Raw genomic sequence first — 25,641 nt, forward strand, 5'->3', positions numbered from 1 at the left:
GATTGCATTGCTTTGAACATGTGCTGAGGAGGGATGCTGGGTATATCGGGAAAAGGATGCTAAGGATGGAGGTGTCAGGTAAGAGGAAAAGAGGAAGGCCTAAGATAAGGTTTATGGATGTGGTGAGAGAGGATATGCAGGTGGTTGGTGTGACAGAGCAATATGCAGAGGACAGGAAGAAATGGAAACAGATGATCTACTGTGGCAACCCCTAAAGGGAACAGCCGAAAGAGAAGAAAATGATTTTTTATGCTCTACAGTTCACACACAAGGTTAACAAAGTCAAAAAAAGTCCAGTCTTTTTTCAACCAGTTTTTCTTGCAAAGCCATATTTCACAAATGTGACTGATGCTTTATAGTCTACCATTTATTCACTAATTTTAATGTTTCTAGTCTTCTCCCTGTTCACTGACATCTCCCAACAACAGACTCTGGTTCAAGTCTAAGGTACTCCTGATACTTCTAGTCAACTTGTCTGCTTTTTTTCCATCTCTCTCAAGCATTTTCCTTTATAACACTGGAAAAGGTTTCAGTGGCAAAGTCTCTCTATGAGCTTTATTTTCAGAAGAATGAAAAGCAGTGTCCCCCTTCTGTTTGCTGGCTCACCTTTTGTTGGATAAACATTTTATTTCCTCCTCAGTCGATTCTGCATCCAAAAATGTCTTTGATCCACCAGGAAAACATATTCTTTAGAGAGCTGCACACAGCAGCCTGAGTCTCATACCTGTCTCACAACATTCCCTGATTGCTGGGATAAATTTGCTTCTCTTCTGCCTGGTTGCAGTGCATAATCATTTTCTACAAACACTCTGTTGTCCCAAATTTTTAACACTTTTAAGTTTTTCCACAGTTTTTTCAGGATCAACTCTTTCTGCTGGCATAACTGCAACATTAGTAATTTAAGTCGTGGTTGCTTTCTCATGGCCACATTTGGAGCATGCAATCAATCTGCCCCTTCAATTAACAAATCCTGCTGTGGAATTCCAGTCCAGTTGCTTATTTTGTGCTCTCATAAAATTAATACAGGGTGCTCTTTCCAGTTTCTCTGGTACAGCAAACAATCTCAAGTTTTCTCTGGAATCTTTGTCTTTCAACTCTACCATTTTCTGAACCAGCACTTCTTGAGAAGTATCATACTCAGCCAGTCTTTTCTTCATTTCAACCTCTGATTTTTGTAGGTTTATCGGTTCTTCTGACTAGCTGGTTAACACTTCTATTTTGTTTGAGGCTTTTATTAATTCAGTTAATTTATTCTTTCAGTGTTTCATTTATTGTAATCACTTCTGAGTACATTTATTTATTTTTCTCTCTAAATATCTGGAAGCCATCCCTTGTACCAAAGCTGAAGCTTGAACTGTTTTGTGCTGAAAAGCTGCAGGATTCTTCTCAGACAGTGTTTTCTCTTCACCTTTTCTGTATCATTTTTTTTCATGTTCCCTAAATTCCTTCTTTGCTGGCATCCAGGAAGTTCACTTATTAGCAAGTAAATGAATTTTACTAAAGCTGACAATATCACTGTCTCCTATTTCTTTGTTTCTTTATCCACAAAGGGACAGCTGCAAATAAGCTGCTGATCGGTGTGCAGCCATCTTGGAAGTCGTTCACATCCAGTATCCTCGTTACTCTCCACGGTTATCTCCTGCATATTATGGTATATATTATATTAATACACATTTTATATCACCAATGATTTCATATAAAAAAAACAAAGCTTCATAGTTTTCCACAGACTACAGTCATTTTATCCTGCACTGTTTGCTGTTTACATAAATGCACTTAACACTGCACAGTCTTACCACTTTATATAAGTAATGATCTTTTACACTGAGCCTGAATGTCCTCCCTGTGTTTGTGTGGGTTTCCGCTGGGTGCTCCGTTTTCCTCCCACATTCCAAAGACATGCAGCAGGTGGATCGGACACTCTAAATTGACCCTAGCTGTGAATGTGTGCGAGGTATTTGATACGGATGAACTACCACAGCAGGGCTAGCCACCCGGCTGTGTAATCCTTGGCTATAGATGATTAACACTGTTGAAGTGACACCCCGACCCCATGTGCAAAAATGGGAAAAGGGGGGTTAAGGGTGGATGGATGAATGGATTTTTTGCACTGTACTCTGCCAGTTCCCCAGGTTGTGGCTAGCAAAGGTTTTCTATTAGTCCACCAACACAGTTAACTAACAAATAAACACAATGCAGTTACTAATTTGTCCTAACTTGGAAAATAAAGTGAACCAAATCATGAGATGTCACAGGTTCCTGGCCATTAAGGTATCAGTCAATTTTCAAAGGAAGACCATTCCTATAAAAATGTAAAAAAAAAATTGAAACAAAAACTCTAAAGACCTGTCTGAAATAAGGTGAGAAGGTGAGGGGAAACGCACTCCTTGGATGCCCACTCTTAATACAGCCTTTTCCCAGATCTTACAATTTAGGGACAGGTTACTAACTTTTGCAGAAACAATGCTTCACTTTAGAGCAACTCACTGTGGCAACAAGCATCATTATTTCTAGCTCCAAGTCATTGCTTTTTCCATGCTTATTTCTTCAACTGTAAGAAAATTTGGGCGGCCACAAAGCAGTACATTTCTCCAACTTCATCACTCAATAAATTTTACCTATACTACCATTTCTTTTATATCACCGATGCGTGTACCCCCCTGATTGTTTCCCTTCATCACCCACAATCCAAAGAGGATGCATACAGTGAAATGTGCATATGAGGTTCCTACTGAATTGTCGACAGCTTAGGTTGTCGAATGCTTAATCATTGACACCTAAACATCGAAAGCTTACAATAGCGAATGGCCACATCAGATTCTTTCCTCAGGAAAGAACTTGCATGGCCGAATCGGGGAATTGCCCTTTCCCTAAAGTAGAGCAATCTCGGAGTTGGTATATTTAGTTAGGGGGTGTGAGGGGCTCAGCCCCCACTGTGTTTGGGTGTGTTTGTTTATTATGTTTACGGACGGCCACCCGAAGTCTTTCCTGAGGAAAGAATTCAATAATATGGCCATTCACTATTATTAGCTTTCAACGCTTAGGTGTCGATGCTTTAGAATTCGACAACCTAAGCTGTCAATGTTATGATATGGACACGGTATATGTGTGTTCAGAAACCAGGCCTTCCTGGTCTGAACTACATCAGAAAGGCAACAATGTTCCTAACTTCTGTGCCACTTAACCTGGTTCAATGCTAATCTACCTCCCTAACAGAAAGACATCACAAAAAATCCTTTTCCTGCATTCAGTCTCCAGCTGACCTCCAATAACACAGCTTGTTTAAACTATTGGTCTTGGGTAAAGTACACTTTACTTCATCACTAAATAAGAAATATAATGGGAATAAAAGATACAGTTTTCTTATTCATGCTGTGTGCCACAGAACTTCACTGTGACTTCAGCACCGATACCACAGAACTTGCACACATACAGAAAAGGAAAGGACAGGCATGACGGAACACTGACGTGGTAGGCAGGCAAAAATGAACACACAAAGGTTAAGTAACAATGCTACACAGAAAATAATCAGTTGTAAGGCTGAATATTACATCTGAAGGTTCACAAGTTGTTTTTTATTTGCTTTTTAACACATTTGCAATTGCAGCACAATAAATACCAACACAGTAGATTTATTTGCAAGGGCAAAATAAAATAACTACACAATGAAAGCAGAAGAATAAAATACACACTGTGAGAAGGAAAGACATTTCCCCTCTCTCTTTCTGTTTTAAACTTCATCAGAATGTCTCAGCCTTCATCTGACCTAGTCATCATCTCAGTATCCATGTCTACTGTCCACAAACCCTCTGCAGGAAAATGGTACACCAGTGTACCCTCTTATCTCTTCTTAAGACGTATGCCCCCTAACGGCTACTTAAAACAGACAGTAATCAATGACAGGTACTGAGGCTAAAGAAGCTGAGCTGTCTGAGGGTCAAAAGCAAACTTCACCTGAACTACCAGAAACATTCTCTCACCCCACTTCTACCCCCCCAACCACTGTTTGTCCAGTGACAGAAACAGTGTACATTATCTTATGCCAACATTAGGCTACAATTACAAGTTTCCATGCCAATGTCAAAATATGCAGTAACACAAATACATAGACTCCTGTGCTAATATCTGAATAGGCCCTGACAAATCAGTATACAACTTCTTAAGTTAATGCCAAGAACATGCAGAAACACAAGTAGGTCATATGCTCATGTCTAAAGTCAGGATGTGTACTGATAAGCAGCAGACAAGCATTCATGACAATGTCAAAACATGCAATGACAAAAGCAGAGAACAATTTCCCATGTTAACATTTGGATGAAGCAGCAGAAGCTGCTATGTCAGAATATAAAGAGATAATGTGAGCAAGTTTCCATGCTGATGTCAGGACATGGAGTGACACAAGCAGCACACAAGCTACTATGCTGATGTCAGGATATGGAGTGACACAAGCTGCCATGTTGATGTCAGGATATATAGTGACATTAGCAGCGCACAAGCTGCCATGCTGATGTCAGAATATATAGTGACATAAGCAGCTCACAAGCTGCCATGCTGATGTCAGGATATATAGTGACATAAGCAGCACACAAGCTGCCATGCTGATGTCAGGATATGGAGTGATACATGCAGCACACAAGCTGCCATGCTGATGTCAGGTTATAGAGTGACACACTCAGCACACAAGCTCCCATGCTGACGTCAGGATATGAAGTGACACACTTAGCACACAAGCTGCCATGCTGATGTCAGGATATGGAGTGATACATGCAGCACACAAGCTGCCATGCTGATGTCAGCATGTGCAGTGACAAGCAGCACACAAGCTCCCTTGCTGATGCCATTACATGGAGTGACAAGCAACACATAAGCTACCATACTGATGTCAGCATATGGAGTGACAAGCAGCACACAAGCTACCATGCCATCACAAACCAACAAGCAAGCACACCTTCATATGTCAGTGTTACGAAAAGCAGCATACAAACTCCTTCATTAAAATATTGGGCAGCAGTGTTACAACTTTAGGTTTAGGATAAGCAGTGAACAACTTCACATTCCATCTTCCTGACATGCAGTGTCATGAGCAGTCGATAAACTCTCGTCTCAACATCCCAGCACACAATACCAAAAAGAATGTGCGTACACCACGCAGGCAACACAATTCCTTTGCCAAAGTCTGGACATGCAATAATATAACCAGTAAATGTGACCCTATAGCAATGCCAGACATGCAATGACATTAGTAGGGCACATATTGCTATGCATGCCACTTAGCTCCAGCAGCAATGTCAAGATCAACATGAGAAGCAAGCAGTATACACACCTTCCCATGCCAGTGTTCAATGACCAAAGGTCAGAAACAAACTCTCTACCTTCACTGTGGGTTAAAATAAGTCTGAAGATAACTACATGCCTAGCTAACTACAAGAAAGTGACTAAATGTGAGAATCAAACCTTGTACCTTGCTTCTGTGAGGTAACCCCTTTAACCATTATACCAATATCCAACCCCAAAGCATCTAGTACAAAGGGGGAATGGGATCTGAACCTTGCACCCTTGGTGCACACAACTCCTGCATTAACCCACTGTGTTAAATGATAGCACAGTGGGTTAATGTGGGGATTGTGTGCCAGCATCTGGAGCTGCAGCAATAGGTCAAAACATTACTGAGATGGCCAATAACATAAGCAAGGATTACACTTCCAAGCAAGCTACCCAGGTAATTGGCTGCGAGTCCAGTCCTAGCATACTCAATGATATACTCCATTTTTGACCAGTGATTGGGTAGGGCATGAATCAACTGCCTGTCATCCCCATCCTGAGAAACGAGAACAGTCTTACAAAAGCTGGACTCACCTCCCTTCTGTCAGCGCTCTAAAGACCCAAAGTTGCTTCTCAACTCACGTTGCCTTGCCTCTGAATTTGTGAGCTTGCGGTTACTAAGATTTTTATTACCTTCTGCTTTTAAATAACACTTTGATAAATGATTTAGATAAGAAACTTTCTTATTAAAATTGGCAGAACAGAAAGTTAAGACTTCCAACAGTTATATCTTCGTCTTGGGTAAGCCCAGAGTGTATTGTGAAGATCCATTAATTGCCTGAGTAGCAGCACACATGCACTCCTCCCAGTAGGGAGAGCAGTTGTGATGGGGTTTTACCACCACAGTAGTATCAGGAAATCCATGTCACCAATCTGACTCAAAGCATAGTGCACTGCAGATGGAGCAAGAAGGGACAACAGGAAAAAAATTAATTACTAACACTTAATCTTCAGTGATAAAAAAGGAACATGTTTTAGATTAACAGCATCTTCATTCAGTGTTTCTCTTTAAAAAATTTTCCCCACAAAGACCGACAAAGCAGAACTAGAAATAAGGTCACATATCCTCACTAGATACATTGCGAAAGCAGAAGTTGTGCAGTTAATTTGGTATACGAAACTTTGGCTGAAGTACGTGCACTGCAAACAAGCATGTTCTTTTACTTCCTTTACACCTGAAACAGTCACCTAAGCTGTCACTTGGATACAAAAAAACTCCAGTGTTCATTATTCAAAGCATTTGGGCTCATGAGGTACAATACCTTGAGACTCTGCAAAGGAAATGGTAAAGGGCATTTTCACTGCTGTTTAATATGACATTCTACAAGTACCTGCGGCTAAAACAGAACAAAACTGAGGTTATAAGGAAGTAGACCTGCTTGTTACAGCTACGTGAATTAGACAGTTTCCCCTTCTGCTACTACTGAAGACGAACAACATTATCTGGCTGAAACGATGCTTTACAAGACTGGTGCCAACTAAAGTAACCTAATCCAAAGAAGCATAATGTAATGCAGTCCTCCAATGGTTTCACGCAAGAATAGCTGGCAAGACAAAACTACTTAAAACTGAAGGTAAGTAATTCTTAAACTAAACGAATGTACATCGTCAGAATTGTGCTTCTGCGTTTCTGTGAATTGCTGGATAGTACGCTTACCCAGAAATGAAGGAATGAAGTCAAATACTTGGCAAAAATCTGTTAAGATCACAATGAATTTAACTGAGAAGTATTTCCTTTTTGGCTTTAATAAATTTTCTGCTTAGGAATGTGCTGTTGTGATTGTAATCTGTAACCTGAATTCAAAATGCCAACTTCAATTCTCAACACCTGAAGTCATTCAAAGAGCTTCTAGTAAAACACTGCAAAACTTAATATAATGTATTACTTGTCTACAAATGTATAGTTACCAAATACTTTCAGCATTCCTAACTCCCAAGGTACTCAGAAATGGATACTAACAGTGACTTGACACTTTTTGCTGAACATTTGAATGTACTACCTATGTAAGTCAGTGAATTCAAATACCACTCCATTTCTGACGGTACAATAAAACTCTCAAGTGAAATGTCAAGAGTAATAATTGCAAAATGAAATAAATCATGTAGCAAATCAAACATCTTTCTGTTAGAGTTCACTTACTAATGCATTTGTTCATTTTATTTTATTCATCTTTTAACCAGCTAAGCCCATACATGCAAACTTGATGCCACTTTTAAGCATAGCATGGTGGCACTGTCCTGTGGGGTGATACGCTCAGAGGCAAAAAAAAAAGTCTGCAACTAGAGAATGAGGAAATCAAACCTATGACTACAGGATGAAGCATTTTAGTACCAGGCTGCTGTATTAGTCAAAGCAATAGCTTGTTTGCAGGCTTGATGTAACTTACTGTGATTATTCAAAACAATTTAACTTGCATGTACATCACCTTTAGTTGCTGCGATTTTTAAGGCAACGTATAATTAAAAAAAAAACTATGACAAAGTGTGTGACAAATACAAAATTTAATTAAGCAATTACTTTAACTTGTATGCATGTTGTAAGGTTGGTATATACATCCCTGCTTTAACCAACATATCTGTTTCATGAGACAACATCAGACTGTACAGTCAAAGCTAAGCTCCATGATGCATGGAATCTGTACTCCAAATTAGGAACTGCCAACTACCACTGACCATAACACTGTGTTAGACAGGGACTACTGAGATGGAGGGTAGGACAGAGTTATCACAGATGTTCTAACCAAACACACACACAAAATCACATTCACTGTACCTTGTTGCGTAAAGGAACACCAAACATACTTTTTATTAACTGCATAAGGGCACACAAATAGGTGCATATCCATTAAAAATGCAAATATGCAGAACAGGAAGGAGCCAATGACCCGACAGTAACATATATCTGGAATGGCAAATAGAGCAATCAAATATAACCAATACAGGAATATAATGTACTTAAGACCATGTCGAATAACATTACATTACAGATTGAAATAATGAAGAATGTTAATAATGATGTAAACTGTAACTAAATACACTGTGGAATTCTGACAATGCAGTCAACAGCAATCAATACCATAAAATGATGGAGGTAAGAAAATATGGGAATGAAACAAAGTAAATAGCATAAAAGACTGGCATTACAGATGAAAAGAAAAGAGGATGAAGACCAAAAGAAGGGGACATATAAAAGACTGCAAACGGAACTGTGAGGAAAGGAATACGGTAGGAAAGATCAGTTTCAGCTAGCAAGAAGTGACATTTTTGAAATACCCTGAATGAGACAGTCACATAGGGTTTGGGCCAGCAAACAACACAGGCAGAAAGTTCTGCAGACTAACAATGGAGCAAATGTGAACAAAGAGTGTCGATGTTTAGGCCTGACAAAGCAAAAACAAGTCAACTGGTAGCATCTAATCTAAAGATATCAACAGCAGTAGGGTAGACAGCCAGTGGAAAGAAGGAAGCCTAACTAGATGCATGAAGGTTAACAATAAATGTCAAGTGTAATTTAAATGGAAATACCCTTCAGCGATAAGCAATCACTTATTTTCTGGTTTGATTAATGGACTTAGTGGCTCCCTTAAACGATAGAGTTCATGATGCAACGCACTTCCCCATCTTAAAGTGTAACCCAGCATATGTACTTCTATGGAACTAAACCACACCTGTGGCTCAAAAGGCAAAAGACCAAAGGCTGGATAGCATTTTAATGCACCAGGGCATTAACTTCAGGACTTGCATGCATTAATGTTGTATATTACAACTGAATATATAGGGAAGCACTAAGTTTTTTTTAACACTAATTTTTGCATCCTGCCCTGTTAACCCCATGTTTCTGTCTAACTTCTTGAGTTCCTTAACTAGTGTTGACCTGGGCCACTACATGTCAACCCGCCATAAGACAAGCATTCTCAAGCCAGGAAGAACAGTTTTAATAGTGGCTGGTAGTATTAAAGAGTGGGACAGGTGAAGATGGTATGAAAAAACACAGACAGACTGAACCCCCTGTCAGTATATTCTAACTTAACTATTACTGCAGAGAATGCAATGATGTCAGCACACACTTCCCTAAGTTCCAGGGTACTGATCAGGTTTGTTGGACCCTGTAGGCTTACTGCTTATACTGTCTTAGTGCAACCGTATGCACTTTGCTGTCGTGATCAAGCCTTTATCCTACATTTTTCTTCTTCTACCTTGCCAACTCAACATATCTTGCTATACCCTACTCTCATAGCTCATGTCGTCACAAAGTATTACTGCACCTATTTCATTTATCTCCCTTCACTCTTACTCTCTTCTTTCCAACTACACTAACCATCACTTCTCCACCTAATCCCTTCTTCTAGCCGACCATCACACAGTGGTGACACTGCACTCTATTGATACTTTTTTTCCCTTCACCATACACTAACTTCATGCGCTTTACCTCTAGCTTATGTCTCATATTACCCATCATTCCTGATACTTACACTTTTTTTTGCTACTCTTCTTCTTAAACTATATATGATTAACAGTTTACTTTTACTAAAATCATATAGTTAAGACATACTTGTATTTAAGTCTGCTAGAACTACCGTACATATTATGACACTTTTTTTTTGACAATGCTGTGTTTTTATGTCGTTGTGCTTGTTGTAATCATATTTCTACATATGGGAATTCATTATGTTTGAAGTTACCACATTTCTATTTACTGCACTCCACTGACCTTGTGGCCAGTGTTGCACCACAAAAGGATCTTTGGTCCAGAGCATCTACCTTGTTAACAAAAGTATAACAAATAAGGACAGAAACCTCTGCATCCTTCTCCTTAGACACTGTAGCAAAACTGGTCTCTGGTGACATGTGGGATAGTGGAGACGCACACTTGTCACCTCTTCAACAAGGTACCGGTATACAAAAGTTATACTCACCAGGAATTAATATATACTTTGGTGACAGATCCTGACCAATGCATCTGTTACCTGGAATAAATACACAGACAGGCTCTTACTAAATGCAACAAATTTGTATTCATTATTTAAGCAATAACCCAAGCCTGGGTTTGGGTAATGCTGGATTTACCCACGGTTGGTGTGGTTTGGTCACGACGGTGAAGCCCGAGTGACCAAACAAAGACAACCGTGGGTAAATCCAGCATTACCCACACCCAGGCGTGGGTTAATGCTATCATACAATGACATTATTTAAGAAAAAATATACTTACTTTTCTTAAATAATGGCATTGTATAATGCCTCCATGCAGCCCTTCCACAGCTGTCCAGTATCCTGGAGCAGTTCTGATGTACTGCGCATGCGTATGCTTACGCAGTACATCAAAGCTGTGTGTAGAGGAAGCAACGGAGAAAGGAAAATCTCTGTTGCTTTTTTAAAGCTGTCTCACTATGTTAGACAAGGTTAACACACAGAGATATCTTTAAAATAAGCAACAGAGAAAGGAAGATCTCCGTTGCTTTTTTTAAGATATCTCGCTATGTTAAACTCGTTTAACATAGCAAGATTACAGCAACAGAGCTCTTCCATTCTCCGTTGCTACCTAACACACACAAAAAAAAATAAAGACTTACACTAATGGAAAAAGTCCTGGAGACCAGACCTTTTTCCATTAGTATAAGTTGGATTTACAACAGGCACGCTGGCCAATCAGCATGCACGTTTTGGAATATTAATGGGGGGGGGCACTGTATAATTAGGTTTTATACACGTTGTTAGGCTAATGTGAATATCAAGAATTTGCTCTGGAAATGGAAGCTTCATCAGTCATTTACAGTTACACAGTCAAGGACGGTTTTGGATGCAAGTAACAGAACTTAAAGACAGCGTATGAAGACTAGACATGTCATGTGAGACTTGATAAATCTGATTGGATGACTTGCTCTCTTTAGTGCCCCATAACTGACAAAGTAGGAGAATCCTTTTGAGTACATTACAAGCATGCTATAAACAATAGGAGTGATTATAAAAGTGAATCTGGTGTTTATGAAGCACAGCAATAAAAACTCAAGGTACTGGTGTACCTTGTGCAGGAACTAGAAGCCAATGTCAGGAAATGAATCCTGATTCCTGAGGATATAACTGATGTGACTGTGTCAAAGTAGGAACATGAGATTGCACACAGAAAGACAAAGGTGGGATGCCATAGGTTATGCTTAAACATGAAGTACTACGTCCAAGATTTGTAGCCTACCCCCCCCCCCAAGGGATTTTGGGGAAGAGGGACAGAAGTCTATAAAACTGCAAATAAAGTACTGTATGAAATGCAGCAAGTGTCATAAAGATATTATGAAATTCTTCACGTTCCCTTCCCAAAACACACATAGGAAACAACATGGAGGGGAGATATGACATGCCTGTAGAATACTCATGGGTTGAAAGCACTGCAAAACGGAACTGTTTTCAAGTAAGAAAAAAACATCAGATCAAGGAGGTTTTCGATATGGATGGAACAAGAGGATCATGAAGGTTGAATTGCAGCTGTTTTACTGAATCTGAATTAGTTACAAATACCTCTGAAAACAGATAGTAAAGACCGAGCAACTTGAAAAAAAACAAAACAGTTTAGGTGATGTAAAAGAAGTGTTTACAAACTAGTAAGAAGGAAATCATTAGGTGCCTGCTATAGTCTGAAACGGAACATATATGCATACTTAAAGCAAAACACAGTAATTAAAACATCAAATAAATTGGAAGCAACATCACAAGCCAGGATGGACCTGCTCAATCTTGCTTAGGGCCGAAGCCAAGACTGTGAACCAGACTACATGGATTCAATTAGAACATGTAGCCCATGAGGACTTGGTTTGGGTTTTATGGACTGCATGCCATTTTTGCTAGCTTATTTATTTACCTAACCTGTGAAGGAGGATGAGTGCACAGTTTCCAGCCAAGGACTAATAGTTCACAGTGCCACCCAAAGACAATAGCCCAGCGACATGTACATTATGTAATGCATACTGGGCAGGTAAAATGTGTGCATGTGTGTGTGTGTGGGGGGGATCCTCCACAGCTATCAGGATGGCAAAATAACCAAGACACCATAAGCTCCTCTCCACCTGCATACATATAAATAATTCTCTACTTTTGGGGACCCAGTCTCTAAGGCTAAATTTGGGCAGGTACTAGGGATGTCACACTGGAAGATCGATTAGGGGCTCCAGGATACAGCTGATGTAAGACAGCTACAGTGGAAGCCAAAATAAAAAAAAAATTTAAAAAATTCATAACCCACTAACAAAACTAGTGTTTAAACAATGTACCATGAGAAACTGCTGTTATGGGAGTTTGTCATGGCTCAGCCCTACTTCTACTCATTCCTAATGGGCAGCATGATTTAAGGGGTAACTCCAGGTAAGTCTGACTCCTGATCTAGTAAATATGCTGCTCAAATCAGAGCTTTTAGTGAGGTTGTAGTCTGGTATACCACAGACTCTGTGATTGGGAGCCACTCTGTCATGTTCTAGTGGTTGAATGGCACTAGTATCATGTCTACTTATACAGTTGTCTAAGAGGATGCATGTACGTGAGCTACCACATGTGTGAGATATTGTGGTGTTATCTCTTATGCAGCGAATGCTTCCTACTAGATAACAGTTGATGGGTTTAGTGCAGTGATGTATCCGGGGCTAGGAAATGTTAATCAGCTTCTTCATTCTCTGGAAAATGTCTTATATGCTCAGTATTGTACGTGAAGGGTTTGGAGTGTGCTACATTAGTTGGTCTCAGTTGGCTGAAAGTAGGTGGTGCTTTTATGATGGCTGTGTTTTGAGTGTTGGCAGTGTGGTGTTATGTAGGCTTTGTTTTGCAGAGTAAGTGTGCATGTGTGTAGCTGGAAACAGGCAGCGTTTCTGTAATTGCAGCACTCTCTGAGCCCAGCTCACTGACAGAGATAGCACGCAGTGTGTGTATACAAGTAAGAATTGCAGTACATCTTGTCAATGTGTGATTAGTAGTGAGACACAATGGTCTGAAGTATGTTAAGAGTGTTTGGTGGGGTTGTAAAGGTGTGAGAGATGGGTGCTGTGCAACTTTGTCCCAGGTAGCCCTTACCCAGTGTTAAGTGCAGCTTTGAACTTAAAGCTGGGAGCTTCCACCCACATTAGAAACATATTTTATGTGTACCGTTGTGTGTCTGAAAGGGTGAATGTAGAGGGGCATGTGAGGTTAGCATGTGCATCCTGGTGTTTGTGTGTTTGCAACAGTTGTGATATCAATTACCGGGTTTTACTGCTGTGTTTTTTCAGTGTGTGTGCCGCGGGTTAGGCTGGTATCAATACAAAACATCATATTCAAATTTTTAATCAAATCAAAGGATAGCAATCAGCAGAAAAGCTGACATGGTTTGATGTTCAAAATTGACCAGTACCAATACAGAAGTGCTCATCTTCCATGTAGGTGTAAACTGTGGGCAGGCACTATTTAGACAGAAAAATATATGAGGTACTGGATATAAGGGTTAAAACTACTGTTTAATAATTCAGCCAGTTATGTATGTGCTGGTTAACAGTCCTGCAGGATCATGCTAATAATTCTAAATACAACCTGTTTTGTCAATAGTTCTTAGATTTCCTTCAGACAGCAGCTGATTGTCACTTTGTAAAAGCAAGAAAAGATGTGCAATAACTTTGATTGCAGGTCATTTATCATTTTTCACATAACAGCTACAAGTTATGGGGCTTGTATTCAATGTTTTTGCAAAAGATCAAAAAAGTCCAGCATCCACTCAAACTGAAAACATCTGCTTTCTTTGCAAACTTCTGGCATTTGCATACAAGTTCTTCTGTTATAACTCTAAATATTTAAACAGACATCAGCATGTCTGCGGCCAGCCTGCACTTTATGGACCAAAATATATTCATTAAATCTCCGACGACTAAATAAAACACTTTGACCAGGATTTTAACAAAGACAATTGCCGCCTAAATTTAGTGTTGTAAAGCTGGAAACAGAAAGCAGCAATGTACTAAAACTTCATAAGTTGAATTTAGCAGAGTGCAATTTATTTACTTAAATTCCAACATTGACAGCAGTAAAATACATGGTATCCCTCAAAGTCTCAGAAACCCAGTATGCAACCTATACTGGGTCAAAAACAAACCCAATAAGAAAATTTGCAGTGAATTATGTTAAGTACGCAAAACAAAAATACAGAGCGAAGGGTAAAATTAGTTAACTGACTAAAACAACATATTAACTCTATCCGGTCAAACCAATGCTGACCACAGCTAACAATTAACACAAAAATGCAAGGAAGTACCTAATTTGTTTTTTTAGTATGTTAAGTATCTACTTTGTGTTTCAACAAAGGATATTCCATTTTTAAATCAACTATGGGCTATCTTCCATTTTTAACTCGTCTGTGGACAATCTATTTTCTATTTTATTATTTTGTAGCACGTACTTTGCAGTTCAATTTTTATTAATGAACACGGTGCTTAACATAATTCAGGAAGTGAACATCCACACTGCAAAGTTTCTTCTTGGTTTGTTTCAGTCTTCTTAGAACACAACCTGATGAAACAGGACAGCTACTGTAAATTAACTTTTCCCTGAAATGCAATACTATGCAATAACAGCAAAATCAAATCCTGGGGTAAATACAATGTTATTTTACAATACCTACTTTCCTGAAATAGTGCAGCTTAAGAAGTCAAGATTATACATGTCACAGCAACCACACTGGCTGAGTACATTTTTCATTAATTCCATATGTAAGGGGTTCGCCAACCTCACTTCAAATGAAATTAACAGAAAATAACAGTTTCCAACAGTTTGGGAGCAGGTACTGTGAAATCATGTAAACTCACTAATGTACATATGGAATAAAAATATGAATTTCTGTGAAAGCTACAAATGTAAATTTCCAAAGGTCAAAGAAAGGTCATAAAAGAGACTTTTGTGCTTTAGCAATAACCCATGACTGCGTGTGAATAATGCTGGATTTCCCCATGGTTGGCATGATTTGATTAGGAGGGTGACGCATTACTCACACTCAGTCATGAGTTACTGCTATTATACAATGACATTATTTAAGAAAAGATTCTTGTCTTTTCTAAATAATGTCATTGTATGAAGTAACTTTAATGTTCTTCCTCTCATCTGCCAGGGAAAGAGATGTATAAGGTGGGTCTATGTTCAGTCATCATATGGATTAAACATCAAATGGCTGAACATCAACTGCTAATCAATCAATGTTCAGTTCATCGAACATGTGAAATGGGGAATAGTTTTCCAACACTTTCCTATCTTACTCACGGCAGTGTTTCAAACCCCTTTTCTCCACTGTAGTGCAGTCTCGGAGTTGGTAGATACAGTAAGATGGGTGTGGGGGAGAAGCCTCCCCACCTGTCTGGGTTTGAAACACTGCCGTGTGTGAGACAGAGAAGTGTTGGACAACTACTTTCCTTGCCTCACAGGCTCGATGTAGTCAATGTTCACCGAATGGATGTTCGCTTAATTGGGTCCAATGGTTAGTCCATTCGATGGCTGAATATAGACCCATATAAGGTACTTACTTCACGTGCATCCAGCTTGTAAAAGCTGATGCATGTACAGTATATAAATAAAAGTGGCTTCCTAAACTCCAGTGGAAATCACTTTATTAAAGAAAAAGTGATTTCCCTTAACTGGCATTTTCTTTTGCAATTATATGTTGCATTTTATTTTAATATTTTTTTTAGTGATGACTAAGGATCATGCATGCATCACATAGTTTATGTGAGGATGCTTAAGGACTCCCCATGTCACAACATTTTTTTTGTGTGTGTGTGTGAGAGCGCTGCATGAAGGTTGGAAGGGCAAACTTCCATCTTTCTATTTACTGAGCAATATTTTCTCAAGGTTACACTCTGAGTACAGGATAGGGCAGATGTATCTTCTTGTACATTAATTTGTTTTCTCCAGTTTATGGTGATAAAAGAAGAGCAGCTGTAGCAATTCTTTCTTAGTTATAGCTGCCCAAAATGTAATTAGTTTTGCTATGTTATCAAAACTTATATACAGCAGCTTCCACTGCCTGATGACAATGACATGCTCTTTGGTTTGCAGAGATGCTGGCCAGACTTGTTCCTGATGGGAACAGTTGATTTACAACAGGCATGATGACTGGTGTACCCAATTGGCCTGGATGTTTTTGAGTACTAAACAGTATATAGTGTATAATATATTCAATAACACCTGCTTTTCTATGGCCTCCTCTACTGGTTAAAAAGTCAGATATAACTTCTAACTCCTTGATAAAAGGCAATTCTGAAGTAAGAGCTGCTTTGTTTAAGGTGTGCATATAATGGTTAGCATTTGGGCACTAGGCACTGACAGCCGTATCACAGGAAAGCAAAAATCAGATTATGAATTTGGCATACAAACCACAGGGAACAAAGGCCATAGCACAATGAATCTTACTTTAAATCAAATTAAGCAAAATGCTGGAAAAAATGAGCTAGCCATGAAATTTAACTCTGTACAACTCAAAGGTAACTTGCTCCCAGCTTAAATACATGCAAGTCACAGAAATAAAGCACACTCACAAAATAATATTCCTTTTCTTGCACAACACTAAAAGCATTAATTCATTTTTTGATTACCCACTTAATCCAGTTCATGGTGAGAGAGGAATGGGAGGTTAACCCAATACACAATGGGCGGAAGGCAGGAAAAGAGTTCTGGCCAGAGCACTAGTACTCTGCATGACATACACAAAATGTTATATAAGCAGGCATGAGGATTTGTAGAGGGCACACAAAAGGTAACCAAATTAAGAACCAAACTAGGGAAATGAGAGTGGTGAGGCAAGCAGCACTGAACTCTGGGACACTGTGCAATCTAAACTGAAAACCTATTATTCTGAAAAAGAACCTCAAACCCCCAAACACTAATCAACTGTGTGTGTAAAACATGTTGAACAGAAAATAGGCAATGTGCGTCTAAGTGTATGCTGCAGATAGTGTGCGACAACCTTCTCATAACAGTTGGCAAGGAAAATATTTTGTATTATTCTACAACAAATGCTTAACTGCCAATTATGCTATAAAAGGAAGTTCTCAGTCCCAATATCTTCTGGAAGTTAATTCCTTACCTGGGGGGAATTACCTGGAGGGGAGAACCTGAAGATGACAATACGTCTGTCCAGTCACAGTTGCGCGTTAAGTGTGCACCAATGGGAGTGCAGGTTACCTGGAGGCAAAACATAAGGATACCAAAAAGGTACTGGTTTGTGGAACTGCAAGCCAAAGGGCTCCATTTGTTATGTTTAATTTTATAAATGAGAAGCCAGTAAGTTATTTTTCTTCTATTTGGGGCAACTGGTTCTATATGGAGAGGTAACTTCCCTTTTTGGAAAATATACAGAGTTTTTCATGTTTGCTGTGAGTTAAAAGGTGTCAGAGGTTTCAAAATGTATTTAGTTTCTTGAATGTTCTTTTTGAAGTAAAAAGTCTGGGAAAATTTGACATGGGTTCAAAAAGAAATAAGAAACAGTGACTGCGTACAAAATTAGCCTAAGTATTAACATACACATGTAAGTTTCAAGAAGAAAACATATATTCCAAAGAACTGTCACAGAGAATATGTGAAAGTAATAGTCTTCTTTTTCGCCAGAATGACTGCCTTATCAATTTTATCATGGAATATCAAAGGCACTGCAAGTACAAAACTAAGCAGAGAGTATTACATTATATTAAGAAGTGTTGGGTTCTAACAGCAATGTTACAGAAGACACATCTGGACATAAATGAGTATGCAATTTTTTTTGGCAGAGAATGTGCTTTAGAATGGACATTCAGCAAAACATCACGGACAAATGTAAAAGGAGGTAAAAATGCAAAAGGTACTCTTGTGCAAGTTTAATAGTTAGGAAGAAAGAGTGTGATAAAGATCTGGAAGCTTTTACATGACAATATTTTAAAAGGAAGGACAGTACAGCATCTTGAAAGAAAACGATGATGACTGTAACAGCCAAAGAGGGTAAAGACCCTTCAGACACAGCTTCATACAGACCAATTTCAATTTTAAACATAATTACAAAGTCTTCTTATTAATGGTAAAAGTGTTGCCATAATTAATGGACATGGATGAGTGTACTTGTTGGGGAGTCAAACATTTGACAACATTAACAGAACAATGATGATCCAGAAGGAAGGAAAGCATAGGAAAATCCCACTATTGTTGAGGAGTCCTGATGCATAGAAGGCATTCAACAGTGTTAGCTATTTGTTTGTTTTTTATGAGTAGGGCAATAGTACTGTATTTAAATTCTCTGGTAGAATAATAAGATTAGTTAGGAGGCTACAGAAAACTGCTCCCACCCCACATAATATGTTATAAATGGTACTCCTCTTCAGGTAATCAATCATAACAGACCTGAGTACTTATGTGTCTCTCTGTCTCTCTCTCATTCAGTCATCATGTTTCCACTAAAGTCAGTAGCTCCTTTTTTGTGTCCCAGTTAATTACCAAGGGAATATCTTCATGAGCTAAAGAAGATATTCTGTCATTGTACTCTTACTCTATCTGATCCATTATCAAATAGAATTCCACGTTTGGTACGTACAAATACAAGCAGAATGCTCAGCGGAAAAGGTCCAAAGAGATTTAACCAAGAAAATTAAAGGTCTTAAATCCTTCAAATATTCTGAAAGACTAATATGACTTTCTTTCTATCAGTAGTATACCAGCTGCTCTGAGGCTTCAAGCCATGAAAGACCCAATCTTTTTTGACCTATTTCTTCACAAAACCAGTGTGCCTTTACAAACACTCACACTGGTGACATAACTCTACACCAAAACACACAAGATTTGCTAGAGGTGTCGGTTCCTAACACAATTTACTCCCAGCCTATGGAATAAGTTGCTACTAAAGGTCGAATAAAGTACTGCTTTGACTATATTTAAGGCTAGCCTTGAAGACTGGATGGGTAGATACATTTACTACAGGGTTATCACATAAGGCCTGATCAATTTGTGGAGTAAGCAGTAGTAAGTGCTTAAAATGTTGGTAGAAACTTTTAAGTTTGCCTACTTAAGGTCCCTGTGATCAGTTGGTTAGTACTGTTCCTATATACTCAGCAGTGAAATATGTCTCAAGGAAGTCAATCTAAAACTGTGCATACTTCTATTTATACATTCCATGAGTAGCAACACTTTATAAATCCCATTTTTCTAAACAGCATACTAGTTTGCAATACTAATCGGTAAATCCACTTCTTTCTTTCATTGTGCAGGGCTATTTAATATTCCACATCATCACTAGAGGACTTGCTCCTTAGCCAAAAATAATGACTAAAGGAACTTTTTGTTACCTGTTACAGTCTCTTTACACAGGTGATATTGAATCAGTGTAGTAAACAGATTTGCCATTTACACTGAGCTTGGTGGTCTCTTGTTTGGTTAAACTAACACATGCAGCAAACTGCTCATTATTACAAATATCTGGTAAAAAGGACAGACACACCAGGACCTTTTAATGTAGCCTTTAGTGTAGTGGCACTGTACATTGTACAAAATATTACAGTGTGATATTTTAAATGATTAATTACTTGATTACTGTCTCAGCTTACAGACATCTGTCATTTCTAAGATACAGCATGTCTGAAGGAACATTCTAGCACAATCTTACCTAATTAGCTTGTCTTTTGAGTCCTACTGTCTTCTTCTTACGGCTTTTTGCCAGTTAGGGGTCGCCACAGTGGATCACCTGTCTGCTCATGATTGGCAGTGGAGTTTTACAGTGTCGAGTTGCCAGCCCGGTGCCCAACCTTCCACAGAAGGCGCACACATGCACACACTCACACCTAGGGCCAATTTAGAGTGTCCAATCCACCTACAGCACATCTTTGGGATGTGGGAGGAAACCGGAGCACCTGGAGGAAACCCATGCGACCACAGGGAGGACATGCAGACTCCACACAGAAGGCACCCCAGCTGAGGATCGAACCGGAGAACCTCTTGCTGTGAGGCGGCAACGCTAACCGCTGCACCACCGTGGCCGTCCGCTTTTGAGTCCTACTGTATACTCCATTAAATCAAAGGTTAAAGTTTCTTCTTATGGCTTGCACTGCGCTTCGTGTAGATAACTGGTAACAGGCATACAGGGTCATTTCTGTTTGGCTTACTATTTACAGGCTCATTTCTGTATGGCTTAGTATTTACAGGGTCATTTCTGTATGGCTCTGCACGTTTTATACCAGCAAGCAGTATCTATCTCAAGTTACTGCCCTTATCATTATCTAGCTTTTTTATGATAATGTATGCATTCGAGTATAACTTGCCTTTAAATATTAGCAACAAAAAGCATTTCAAACTACTTGTACAATGTGCTAGTCTACACATATTAAAAACACAGAGGGAGTTAGCTCATGTTTGCTGTTCTACACAAGATTCTGTCAACAGACTGCACTCGTTTATCTTTGGGGTTACCTTAACTCCAGTTACCACCACCCTGTTCTTACTATTACCAGACACCATGTCATTTCTCTAAGTCCTGCCCCACCCCACCCCCAGCCTTCTATTGGATATTGCACTACTTGAACAAAGATTCTTCTGCCTTGTTTTTGGAACATGAAATCTGTATTGGTCATGCACACCACATTTACAACTGCGGTCTAATATTCATAATATGTGCTCAATATTCCAACTCCAGTTTCATTGAGCTTGTTTGGACTACTTGACTTTCTTTGCATTTAAAAAGTAGAACACCAAGTCAGTGATGACACACTTGCTGTTTTTAATATACTGATGTCTTGAAAGTGCATCTGTATTCAAAGTACAATATGCCCCAACTATCTTGGCAAGCAGGGGCAATGCCCTGATTAAGAGCTAGGTGACCTAAGTTTGAATAATGACTTAGGTTGCTGTTGGAACTGACATGGGGGTAGGAAGGAAGTGTCTTTACCTGTTCACCTCTCCTTGGTGAAAAGGGCATGGCACACACCTGCATACCTGCTACTACTGTAGAATTTCCAGTGTGGACTGTAGATCCACTCATGTCTCTCAGGTCTCAAGCAGCTCTCAAACCAGAATTATTATGGGTGATGGAAGCTACTACACTACATTCCTAGCTCAGTGGTTACCTTTTTTTTTATTTTTCATTTTGGAGGCAATGGTCCTCAGCTGTGTTTGCTAGTCTTGCAACAGTTGTCATGGTCATTTTAGTTTGAGACCCCTGCTGTAAAGCCTCTCTGCTAACTCACCTTAGTGGATGACTTAAAATGAGTCACAGGTTTCCCATGATGACTTGAAAAATATTTTGTGCATACATGTTTGCCCTACTGGCTGCATCATTTATGAATCTGCTTTGAGTTTTTTTTTTTTTTTTCCCACTAAAAACTACTGGTGAAAGTCTGGCAGTTGGTGTAGAGGGCTGAGGCTGTGAGCTATAGTTCCTGTGGTACAGGGTTTGATTCTCTCATCTCTCATTTGCCTACTGTGACGTGGAACAAGTGCATTAACCACAAAATGCCTTGGACCAACTGGGAGTTTTGGTTAGGCTTGGGAATGGTCCCTAAGACTGCAAGTCTAGTAGCACCCTATGTACCTACTGTTGTGTCTAGCAGTTAGCATAGAAGATTAAAGCTTTGGCTTCCTGTGCCAAGGATACAGTGCCTGAATGTCTCCACTTTATTTGCTACTGTGTCACCTTGAGCAAGTCTTAACAAGACAGTACTTCATAGGTTGGTATCGGCCCTAGGGCCTGTACAAGCCTAGCCATAACAATTCCCTAACTATTTCTTCCCACAATATTTACTTCCCTGGACCCCTGTCTAGCAGGGCAACTGGGAATTTGGGCTAGGCTCCAATGGTCTCATGGATTGCATGCCTAGTGACTAGTATGAACCTATGAAATACGGAACTTTATGATTAAATTATATATCAAAATGTAACATTTTTCTTTAGTTTTGTTTCAATATGTCTTCATTTATGTTAACAAAATAAAAAATACAAAGTGCACATTGTCCAAATGTACAAAAAAGCCCACTCCGTACACAGTACAAGCAGTGGGTGCTGCTACTTTAGTTGATTAAAACTGATGGAATATTATTCAAGGTGACTGATTAACCCACATACCTCTCAACTGCTCAAATTTTTTTGAAGAATGTCCAGATTTTTGCCTCATATTTTTGGTCTGTTCCTCATAAAACCTGTGGTATTCTGACATATCACTGAGGAGTGAAGTCACTAAATAATGACAGACATTTAAGTTTCAGACTCGATATCATTCAGAAAATGCATATCAATGCAAAACCCATGTTATGTGAGCAACTAAGCATGTAAGAACAATGCTTAAAATCTGACCCTATTTTTGGGTCTTTGTCTCCTTATTATGTCTGGCTTTGTACTGAGAGGCTGACAGGTATGTTAACTTGTGTGAAGTTTAGTAACACCTTTTTAAATGACAGAAGGAGAAAACCAGCCCTATGCACAAGAAGATAAGTTGTAAGTAAATCCTATAAACCTTCTAAGTGCCTTATTTCCAGACAGGTATGTCTACTTTTCATTTGAGACTGCACTGCATAAAATAACTCCGACACAGAGCAGTAATGTACCCAAGGATAGCAAAGGGCTGTGGGTTGCTTCAACAGCATCCCATTCCTGTTTTCTTTTCCAAGAATAAAAGAATATACTGAAATAATCCATCTGAAGGTAAACGCTAACAGGAAATATCACTACGTGGACTTGACAGAAGCAATACAGAAAAATGGAGAACAAAGGATAATAACGACATAAGAAAAAAGAAGAATATTTAATGCAAGAAGTTGGTGATAAAACAAAATACCAGATCTCAAAACAACTTCCTGAAGGGCAACAAAGAGATAAGACCTCACACATTTTCCCCACTCAGACAGAACCAAGCTGGTATTCGTCTCTATGAACAGTTCTAAAACATATATTGTCATTACATTTTACATTTGTGTTAACCAAAGCTACTCTCAGAATTTAACAATTAATTTATCTGACCATTAATCTGGCAAGTGGACTGACCCTGGGGACCATTCTCAGCCACCATAAGGAAAAACGACACACACATGAAAATTCAGAGTAGACAACTCAACCATCATGCCCTTGAAAGACGTGAAAAGCTGGAGAATAAGGACAGACGAGAACAGCTGTGAACACAAGGACAGCAACAGCTCAGATGTGGACCTTGGAGGTAATAAAGCAGCAACGATTTCTACTGTACCACTGTGCCACCCAATAGGTATAAGTTCTAGCAAAACAAAAGTGCAGAAATCCCCTTTAATAACTGTGTAGTGCTGTTCAAAAAGTCAAATAAAATTATTACACAAAAATGACACAGTAACAAAAAAAAGTACTGCCTTCACTGACATGAACCACAGACTCCAACAGTTTCTCTATTTTCTTTAATTCACAAAATGTAAGCATACCAGGAGTCAGGCTGACAAGGTAATACTGGAGTATTAACTATGTCATTATAAAATTCAGGCAATGAGGGGCGGAGCCTGATGGCTAACTGAAAGCAGCATCATTTTAGACCTCCACAAAACTATCAAAAAATATAGGAAATATTTAAATGTTATCAATAACAAATAGATAAAGACCTAAACTGTACAAATTGAAATTTTGGAACAATTTTATAAATATTTTCCTGTCAAACATATTTGGAGATTCAACAGATACTGGAAATGAGTAACTCAAGAAACTCTCATTCTGATGTGACCTTAAAGAAAGAGCTGCAGCTAGTGACTTCTACCTTACGAGAATTGTCTCTGAAAATGGATCTGAATCTGAAGAACCTAACAATCAACTGTCAGAAGCAAACTGATGTTCTTAAGGAAATGTTACAACAAACAAAAATAATAGACAGAAACGTTATTAAGTGATACTGAAGGGAGGCTCAAAGAAGAGGAAATCCAGAGAATATCTTCTCAAACAAAATACCTGGCTCCTTAATAAGGTGGATGACTTAGAAAATAAATAAAGAAGAACAAATATTAAAATTTTCAGACTTCCTGAAAATACTGAAGGTGAGGACATTACTTCTTTTTTAACCTCATGGATTTCCTGAGTTTCTAGATTTAAAAGGAGGACTGTCATTTGGCATTGAAAGAGCTCACAGAGCTCTAAGGAAACCTGTTTCCACTTCAACTAATATACCTCCTAGATCGATATTAATAAAATTCTTACCTTTTTTGGACAAAGAATTAGTCCTAAAAGCTGCTTGGAGGAAATCACCCTTGAAATATAAACACAACTTAATCAGATTTAACAATGACTTTTCCACCAGAGTATTAGAACAAAGGAAGAAAGTTTGGCCATTTATAAAAAATGCTTAAGCAAAACAACATCAAGGCACAGCTTGTCTTTCCTGCTAGAATCAAAATTCTACTCAAATGAAATGAGAACTTTTAACAGCTTAGAAGAAGCTTCAACATTCATAAAAAACAATGTTATCACTATTCCTGAAGATATGGACTGGTCATTCCAATCTCTGAAGAGAACAAATGAAAAAAATTCCTGGACTGATGTTAAAAAGAAAAAAAAAAAAAAAACAAGAGACTGATTTCAAAACAACTGCTCCATCTAAATCTCTCAAATAAATAATCTACTTCAATTTGATTTGTTATCGTTTCAATATTCATAATACAATATTACAGGTATGAATGTTTCTGTATTTAATTATTGTTTTCTTCTTTCTTTTGCACTTTTTTCCCTCTTTCTCTTTATTGTTCTAGGGTTTTCTCTCAACATGAGATACAGTCTCTTCTGTTTTGAATTTATAATTTATATACTTAACATCTCACAGCAATATTCATATTTGAAACAAAGGACACATACTTTTTGTTTGATTTTGGTAAAAGTATATTAATAGAATGAATAGCTATGTAAAATTAGTAACCTTTCTCTTTCTTGACATTTTTTTTATAGTTAGCAGCCTCTCGATCTATTAGTAAAATATATCTGTCATTCATCTTTGAAATGTTCGAGGGGTTGTTGCACATGTAGAGTACCGTTTTGCTTTTGCTATGGGCTATTTGAATAGTCACAAGGGATTTAAAATGTCTTTCCAGTGGTTTGGATTAAGGCTTGGATTGCTAGGATGTTGCTATGCTATCTGCTGTTGTGTCGTTGTTTAGTTATCTACAGGACTCTTTTTTTCATTTTTTTTTGGAGGGAACGAAAAGTTTTGATAAATTAGTGAAGTGAAGCTTTGAGTCATAGAAGCTTCTTACAAGCACATAAACTGCTTTCCGTTCCCTCCACGAGTTAAACTGAGTGATTGTAGATTACCATGACAACGGAAATGAGAGTGACTCTGCGATCTTACACAAGTTCCATTGTCATGATAGATTACTACCCATGAAGAGA

General features: G+C 38.6%; 2 protein-coding genes across 8 annotated transcripts in view; one reads left to right on the forward strand and one right to left on the reverse strand.

The window, feature by feature from the left end:
* Positions 1-25,641, reverse strand: part of CASK (calcium/calmodulin dependent serine protein kinase) — a 4,132,188-nt gene that overhangs the window by 1,777,153 nt on the left and 2,329,394 nt on the right. The window lies entirely within an intron of this gene.
* Positions 6,438-25,641, forward strand: part of GPR34 (G protein-coupled receptor 34) — an 80,561-nt gene continuing 61,357 nt past the window's right edge. Inside the window, exon 1 of the mRNA XM_044072335.1 lies at positions 6,438-6,896. The gene's annotated coding sequence lies outside the window, so the exon portion shown is untranslated. The remainder of the gene's footprint in view (positions 6,897-25,641) is intronic.

Source organism: Protopterus annectens, chromosome 5.part0 (assembly GCF_019279795.1).
Source record: "Protopterus annectens isolate FY-2018-M chromosome 5.part0, PAN1.0, whole genome shotgun sequence".
In the NCBI taxonomy this organism is placed as follows: Eukaryota; Metazoa; Chordata; order Ceratodontiformes; family Protopteridae; genus Protopterus; species Protopterus annectens.